Source organism: Magnolia sinica, chromosome 1 (assembly GCF_029962835.1).
Source record: "Magnolia sinica isolate HGM2019 chromosome 1, MsV1, whole genome shotgun sequence".
Classification (NCBI taxonomy): Eukaryota; Viridiplantae; Streptophyta; class Magnoliopsida; order Magnoliales; family Magnoliaceae; genus Magnolia; species Magnolia sinica.
The window spans coordinates 51447187-51455934 of NC_080573.1; the positions used below are offsets into that span (position 1 = coordinate 51447187).

The window sequence follows — 8748 nt, forward strand, 5'->3', positions numbered from 1 at the left end:
CTAGACTCTTCATTCAGTTGGTCCAATTGCTATGGATGAAGAGTTAAACATGGATTAGACAAATGACCCAATATTCATATTGGTCAGAAGTCTATTCTTACTCCTTTTTATGATGCTGCTTCTGTTCAATTCTTACCAGATTTTATGACTAGAGTAGATATGGTCATTGATGAACTGGGAGGTGATATGACAATCTAATCGTCTTCAAATCACACACAAGTTAGCATGCTTCAAACTTGTACAGTTTTTTTTTTCAGTACAAAAATTGAAAGTTGTACATGGTGGACTGTGTTAAGTTGTACAATGGAGAATATACAACCATTTTAGACTGCCGAAATTTCGGTGTCCATAACTTCTTGGAAAACTACTGTTTTGTACTTATGATTTCCTTTCAAGTTGATGTTATGCATTGTGATACTAATTATATTGATGTAGCTTATACCCATTATATCTCACAGTTACAACAAAGTGGGTTGCTTAAAGGGGATGATCTCACGGATCGCTTTTTCCGAATCCTCATGGTAAAATATTTCTTTGGCTTTTATTATGTTTCCATGAAAATCCTCCAAACCCTCACAGTTGTTAAGAGTTTTCCTCTTTCTACCTATAATTTCAGGAAATTTCTGTAGTAAATTGTTTGGCTACTGACATGATTTATCCAAGCTCATTGTCCCTACAAACGCCACAACAAGTCCAGCATCTCTCATTTGCTGTTATTGATATGTATGCAAAGCTTGTGGTTTTAGTTATTAAGGTAGCAAATTTTTTTTCTTCTAACTGAGCTTCATGCAATGAATGGAAACTAAATTGATGAATGTTTCCATCATAGTTTGGGTATCTATGAACAGTATCAGGAGCAATGGGATGATCTGTTGCAACCCCATGTGTGAGTTCTCTCTTTCCCTAAGGAAATACCAAGTTCAACATTCTTCTCTTCCCTCAAGTGATCATAATAACCATGCTCTTGTCCTGAGAATCCTAAACCATCACGCCATTTTGACTCATGATAGCTTGCAGGTCTCTTCACTTGATCCTTGTAAAATGAACTGTTGTCATTAGGCAAAGTCGGAGATAATGATTTTGTTTGCAATCTCGCTTAAGAGTAATTTGGGTTTGTTGTATATGATTAAAGAATTCTTTTAGTTGCTTACGTGATTGCTAGTTTAACTAGTTGTGGTTTTTTCTTGGCAGGTTGTGGGTTTGTTGTATATGAAGTTCGATCAATAATGGTAACTCCCTCTCCTTTTTGTTGCATTGTAAAAAGAAATGCATTTGCTTGGTTTGTTGGTTGCAGGTGGTTTAGTGGAAAATCACATCTACTTTGCAAACCATGTCGAGATTTTTGGAGGTAAGCAGGCACGGTCATTGTGGATGGGGCATCCTGTAATTGACGACCCGTGCACATTACGATACTAGCCATGTATATAACATGTTCCCCCATTTTAACAATGGAAATGTGGAATTTGTTGCTGTAATTTTTTGTTTGATTCAAATCAAACTCCTTCCATCTCATGACTTAGTTGGGATTCTTGTGCAAATAATGGAATATATACATGTCTTTTAATGGATGTTGTGAAATGAGGTTTGTTCATGGATCTATGGAATTGGGTGAAAGCAGATTTAGATTGATCTTTGTGATTTATTTTTTACTTTGGTTTTTTATTTTTTATTTTATTTTTCATGTTGATATAGAAGCCTATGGAGTTTCTGAATGTGTTTACCAATGGCAAATCCTATTTAAGGAAATTAAGAATTGGGTCTGAGTTGGTGGGAAAGGTAGTTTTTTTTTTTTTTTGTTAGGCTTTGTTGGAATAAATGAATTTGAGAGCTTCTTGAATTGGGTAATGGTGATTATCTTAGGATATATAGCAGATGGGGTGTTATGGTTGAGAATTCTATTTCCTAGGAGGAAGTGGATTATTACATTCTTATTTCTAGCAGTTCATGGAAGAAAACACCTGATGAAGAAACTCATGAGTTGATTTATCAGAGCATGTACTACAATGCTAAGAGATGCCATTATTATATTTTCTTTAATTTTTCTTTTAAAAAAGGCAATAGCTACGGCTATTAATTGTAGCTGTTTATGTGGAAACCGTAATTGTTGGTATTTTAGCCTATTGCTACGGTTTTCGCTCTACTTTTAGTTATAGATATAATCCGTAGTTGTAGATACTCTAGAGCTACGGAAGCAATGGCTACGGATTTAATCTATAATTATTGCTTCTATGGCTATGGATTAAATCCGTAGCCATAACTTTAAGACCTATGACTACAGTACCTATGGCTACGGTCATGCTACAGACTATAACCATAGCCATAGGGCTTTAGCTATGCTTTTTATCCGTAGCCTTTGCCCAGTTTTCTAGTAGTGTCGAGAATTTACAAGGACAGGATGAAGGCATTTCATAACCAACACATTCTTCAAAAATCATTCGCACCAGGTCAGAAAGTCCTATTCTATAATTCTCGATTACATTTCTTTCCAGGTAAGCTTCGATCTCGTTGGACCGACCCTTTCACCGTTATCAATGTTTATCCTCATTGGGCTGTCGAGATTCGAAATCCAGACAATGGCAATGAGTTTAAAGTGAATGGACATCGATTTCGAGAAATTTGATTCAGAGGACATTTCCATATCTCTGACTAATCTTATGTACCAGGATTGATCTCCTAGTCTGATGGAGGTATAGGTAGTTTATTGCTTTCATAGGACTATGGTAGTCAGTTTTATGCCGTTAAGGTAGTTTACATTCCATTTGTTCTAGGATAGTTTGCTTTTGTTGGTTTAACTCTTGTGCTGAGCCACCTTCAAGCTGAGATCTCTTTGGAAAAAGCCATTCAATTTCCTTCATCAGGTACTATTTTTCCATCACTTCTCCTTTACTTTCGTTGTCTCATGTGCATTGCATGCTTATATCTTTTACATTGAGGACAATATAGATTTTAGGTTGGGGATGGGAGATTAGGTTACCTAATTACTATTTTCTTGGTCTTGAGTAAAAATTGTGAAAATTTTTTAAATTTTTTCTGGTAATTTTATGAATTCGAAGTGATTTTGATGGTCATCTTTGATTTAGAATTATAAGATACATAATGTTTGTAATTTATGACTCTCGGATTCAGTTAAATTTCACAGTTAAGTTTGAATTATTAGTCCATGATTAGAAGTCTTAAACATTGATTGAGTCATGATTTCACATGTCACATCTAGCTTACACATTAAGGTCTCAGTTCGATATTGAATTATTAACTTGGTAGCCACTAAGCATGGAAGGAGCCAACCAGGGAATTTATCCATCATGTTCTTTGAAAAAAAAAAGAGAGAGAAGAATATCCAGCTAAAAAATAGTTGTTTTTGAAAACGGATACCTGTTAAAGATCTTTAAAAAGGTTAACACAACGTGAAGCCATCGATGGAAAAATCAAAAGCTGAAAGAATAAAAAGGCAGAACTGTAAGGCAAGTTTCAATTTAGTTTGGGTTATCTAGGAATGCACTGTTTGATTATCAATGTTATCATGAAAATTGATGATTGGACTTTTAATGATGATAAGCCGAGGTTACACTATACACCCATGGAACTCAATGTTTAGAATTGTTCTAATCGATGGATTAATACTTTGAACTTAACCATGAAGTTTAGCGTGCGCTTGAGTTTAAGAGAATGTAATGCTCAACATTCATGTATCTTAGAATTCTATTGTTTAGATTGTTTTTCAAAGATCACTTGAGTTTATAGAAATTGTCCTGTAATTTTCACAATATTTTTAGCATACTTTGCTCGGGACTAGCAAAATGCTGGTTGAGGATTGTGTTGAGGGTCAAATATTACATATTAGACCCCAGTTATTTCTTGATTTTACGTACATGATAATTTTTAATGCCCTATTTTAATCATGTTTGTGTTGCAAGGTGAATTTAAGAGCCTGGATTGAAAATAGGTGTTAAAAGCATGGATTTGATGCTCATAAATCATTAAGGCAAGGGACGGATCTTAGGGGACCAAGATCGAAGAATTCACATGCTAAAGATCCGAGAAAACCAAGTGTTTGAAGTTAAAAAGGCCCGAAGAGCGTCTTGAATGCAAGATCACAAGGTTCCCACCATCCGTTTGATTTAAAACTTTATATCTTGCCTGAGGATCACAAAGTAACTGTACACATCGAATTTCAGCAATTGGATCTTTGTGGAAGTGGTTCAACAGATAGATCTTCCCATAAATCACTGATCTAAGGCCCACTTGGTCTCTGGATATGCTTCAATTTTAGTCTCAACCCCTTAAATTAGATGGAAAAATGGATGGACGGAGAAGATTTTTCAAAACCACAAGGTGGGACCCACTTCGTGTGGATGATGTGCACAGCAGATGCTCACCAGCACTGCACCGGACCGCAAGACTGGTCAAAACCGGTTTGACTCGCGTCTCCTGCGCGAAAGAGGAGAGTCTTCCTCTCTTACGCAGATGGTCGCCCGCGGAGGGCCCTGATGGGCCACCATTTCAGATCTATGATCCAATCTGGACCATCCATTCGAATCTCAAGGACCGTCTGACCAAGTCCTAGAGGAGGAAATTGGAAGAGGACAGCGAGAACGGCATCCCTGTGATCGAACGCAAGACGGACGACGGAAACAAAGATCAGGTGGGCCTCATCAAAATATAGCCAAAAACCGTCCATCCTATCTAAATTCCACCACGAAGCTGATGGACGGCGTGGATTTCTCAGAAAATAGGGAGTGTGGGCCCTACAGGTTACGCACAGTGAATTTTTGCTGCGAACGCAAAAACAGGGGCTGCGGACGGATTGCAGTGGGCCATTTAGATCAATTCGAACGAATGATCCGGATCTTCCAAAGGATTCGTGTGATGAAACTGATCAAACCCATGCCAATTAAGTGGACCCATGCACACGTACGAACTCACAGCAGCAAAGGATGCGAAACAAGATCTGTTCACGACCGACGCATGACAAGATGATGTGGCCCACCATCCCTGATTGGACGGTCGATCTGGACCATTCAGACGGAGCCTAAGGTGGAGTCGATCACCACCAAGAAGCCAGATCAAATCTTCTGGGGTTCTTCCACAGCTGTCGGGCGCAACCAGTTTCACATTTTTGCTGCGAAAGGAGTTTCCAAAAACTCCTTGTTTGCTGCGTAAAAGCTACGCATGCCACTGACTTCCACCGCCCAGCCGACCTCCCTTGCCTATAAAGGGAGAAGAGAAGAGAGAGAGAGAGGGATATCCTTGGATGTGGCAGCCATGAGAAGCGTGGAGAGAGAGAGAGAAAAAAAAGTGGCTGGCGACAAGTTCTTCCTTCCCTTCTTTGTTTTCTTTAATACTTTGATAAGAGTTTAGTTTAATCATGTCTATGATGAGTTAAACCTCTTAGCTAGGGCTAAGAGGTGAAGCTTGTAGCGTGATGGGATGTTTTCTATATTTTGATTTATGTTAAGTTGAACTCTCTTTGATTATGGTTTGATTATGAGAAATATTCATAGTTTTTAATGGTTTGTTGTGACTTGAATTACAATAGATCTGTGATAGCTTTGAGTATATTCTATACATGTGTTGAGATTGTGATCGTAGGAACCCTATTGTTCACCATCATCTCATAGACATGGTTGGATGATGGAATCCTTCCCTACGTTCATAACTCTCTCAGATTGGGTATGAATTGGTTAAATTCTGTTGTTTGCTTTGTCTTACGGGCATGATTTTTGTGATGGAATCAATTCTAATTCTCATACCTATCATCTCTTGAAAACTAGATCAAAGGAAGTTCAGAATTGGTTTTTAATGGAATATCTTCCAACTGGATGAAGATGGGACACTGATTCTAGTTGTGTTCGTGAATCAAGCATAGATCTCGCTGATCTCTACAAGCGGATTCTTGACCCCCTAGTTTCTTACCTTTGAATTTTACAAGTTTTAATTTAATATTTCATCATTATTCTCTTAAATTTTCCTGGTTTAGATTACATCTTCTTCTAATTCTAGCTCTGGTTACTTTCAAATTACGTACAAGGTTCAGTCCTTGTGGATTCGACCTTAGTCTTACCAAGATTATTACTACATCGCAACTCTATACTTGGGTGGTGAACAAGCCCCTCGTCTATAGAAGCAAACCCTTCGCATTCGCTAGAATCGATTTGATAATTTAATTGGATTGGTGAACATTTTATTAGATAGTTAAAATTGATAAACGACTGATTTCAACAAACAAGTGCCCGCAAATCGGATGTCAGGAACCTGCAACTAATCTAATTTTGGGATCCTACCTTGGCAACAGTCTCTACCATAGTCATTCTAATTTTAGATAATACATGCCAAGGGTACAATTTTTAAGTGCTTTCATACTCCATGGGATTATATCAAATAACAACACTTTCCACCCGGTGGTTGTGGAAGAATTTCCAGATCCATATCATTAGGCACTGTTCTTTTGTGGAAATCAGCAACTCCCGGACTCTCAGCCTTTGCATTTATCTTGACTAGACATCGTGACTTAATGATAAGAACCACGGGTTCAAATCGAGCCTGATGTACCAAGTTACAGGTCTTTTAATTACTCACAGATAAATAACAAATTCGTTCTACTAAAAATAACGCTGCCATGACTACTAGAGCGTGACTAATACTTTTGTGACGGAAATGACTTTAAGTGCTTGAGATCCAACCTTTCCATGAGCTACAGAAACCATTGTTTGCCATTGATTCCAAAACTCATGCTGATTCAACGCTCAGGTGGGCCACCCGGAAGTGATTTATACCTTAACTTCTCACTTCACATCCTATGGCCTACCCAAGTTTTGGAATAGCCACGATTCTGGAAAGTACTTTTATCCTGTCCATGTAAGTTAGATGAATGGATTTGATGAAAAATAGATAGCATTGTCTGACTTACGTAAAACCAATAATGGGTATTCTATACCAACTGTTTCCTGTAGTCTAAGCCTCCTACTCTTTTTTTAGATCTTCATGGTTTCTGGGTTGCAGCAATAACGACAGACAGAATGACAGTTTGATCCACATTGTCCTCCCGATTTTGTAGTTCTAGTCTTAGTCTCTAAACCATTGTGCTATTGAGTAATTTTTTCATACTTTGGAAGGACAGTATGTAGTAATTTAGAATTGGATGGTCCTGATTTAACTACTCCACCTACCACTTGTCAGTCACGGTACGATGAACACGCATGCTTATGCAAACTTGTATATTCGCATATGCGCATCTATCCACTCCCCTTTTTACAAAAGTTGCAGCTGTGCTAGTTCACATCATCTTTCCTCAGTCATGTATATCTTCTTCTAAACGGCCAGTTAAGATCATCTATATCTTCTTCCAAACGGCCAGTTAAGATAAAGTCGATCAAGTCAAGAGGTCATATACTCTAAAACATGGTCCTCTCTCTCACTCTCAAACCAGAAATCGATTTGGACGTGGGCCATCAGAAAAGTCTTTTCAATCGCTGGGTCCACTGGTGACACACTGATGCATCTCCATGTGTCCCTCGTAATTATGGAGGGTTTGAAAATCTGGATTTCCATGCTAGTCTATATGGATAAGCGGCCATGAAAAACACTCCGCGTGGAGTGTACGCTCCGAGACCGAGACCAAACAAATTGACGGGACCTGCTCAAGTTGTGGAATAAAAAGCCTTGCATATATTTAACTTATTTAGAACTATTAGAGCCAGGAAAGCATTGATACGTTGGCAGATTTTGATGGATGATACACATGGGCACTTAAAATTACTTAAATTGAATATTTGGCATACAATTAGTTATGATTAAACTTTAAAATTGTCTTCCGTTATTTACATGCATCATGAATTAAAAAGAATGCACTTATTTGATGATTTAATTAGATTGGTGAACATTTTTGAACCGTTAAAAAAGAAGCAGCTTGATTTTAAGGGGAAAAAAAAACACTGCCCACAAATTAAAGGTTAGGATTTGTTGATGTAGTTTCTGGCTCACCCCCTATTGTGGTACTCGAACACCTGCATAAGAAGAGGACAAAGGAGACCCTGGCTTATGTAGGGGACCCTCCGATGCTAAAGTCAGCCCTAGAAAATGGGTCTAATAATCTGATAAGGGCTTAGGGGTGAGAATGTATATGTACCTTTCATCTTTAGGTGTCTCTTATTTATAGGAGAGATGTGATCCCGGGAACTTGGGATTCTTTCCTAGTTCTCCAGAGATTGTCTATTATCCAAAACGATCCCGAGATCTTAGATCCCCTAGATTTTCGGGATCAAAGATTATCTTCCAAGGATCTCGGAAGGCAAATCTTCTATACTGAGCCAAGGCTTTGGCTTGGTTCTGAGTCGGGTGTGACGTCCGGTTCTGGGAATAACCCACGAAATTCGGTTAGGTCAGATTTCACCTTTCGATCGTCGACCGTTCTTGCAGTGTTGGCTCTGTGGCTGAGTCAAGGTATTATTAGTTAAGATTCGATCCTTAACTAACCCATGGGTGTGGTCAACTTCATGTGGCCACTATGGGGCTCCAAGTGTCCTTAAGGCTATATCGGTCTCCTTGGAGACCTCAGCTCTTGGCTCGGGACACGTGGGCCTAGGTTAGGCTCGGTGCCTATCGGTCTCCTTGGAGGCCTCAACTCTTGGCTCGGGACATGTGGGCCTCTGTCAGGCTTGGCGCCTAGTGAGTTTGGGGCATGTTAGTAGAATTGGTCCGTTCCAGAAGCCGACTTATCGACTTGTCATATTTTTTCCCCAACAGTGAGCC

General features: G+C 38.8%; 1 long non-coding RNA gene across 1 annotated transcript; it reads left to right on the top strand.

Moving 5' to 3' along the window:
- The first annotated feature begins 252 nt into the window (after positions 1-252).
- On the top strand, positions 253-1597 carry LOC131242849 (uncharacterized). Its single transcript, XR_009169750.1, has 4 exons — positions 253-521; positions 617-754; positions 830-886; positions 1192-1597. It is a non-coding gene; the product is annotated as an uncharacterized LOC131242849 (long non-coding RNA).
- The last annotated feature ends 7151 nt before the right edge of the window (positions 1598-8748 follow it).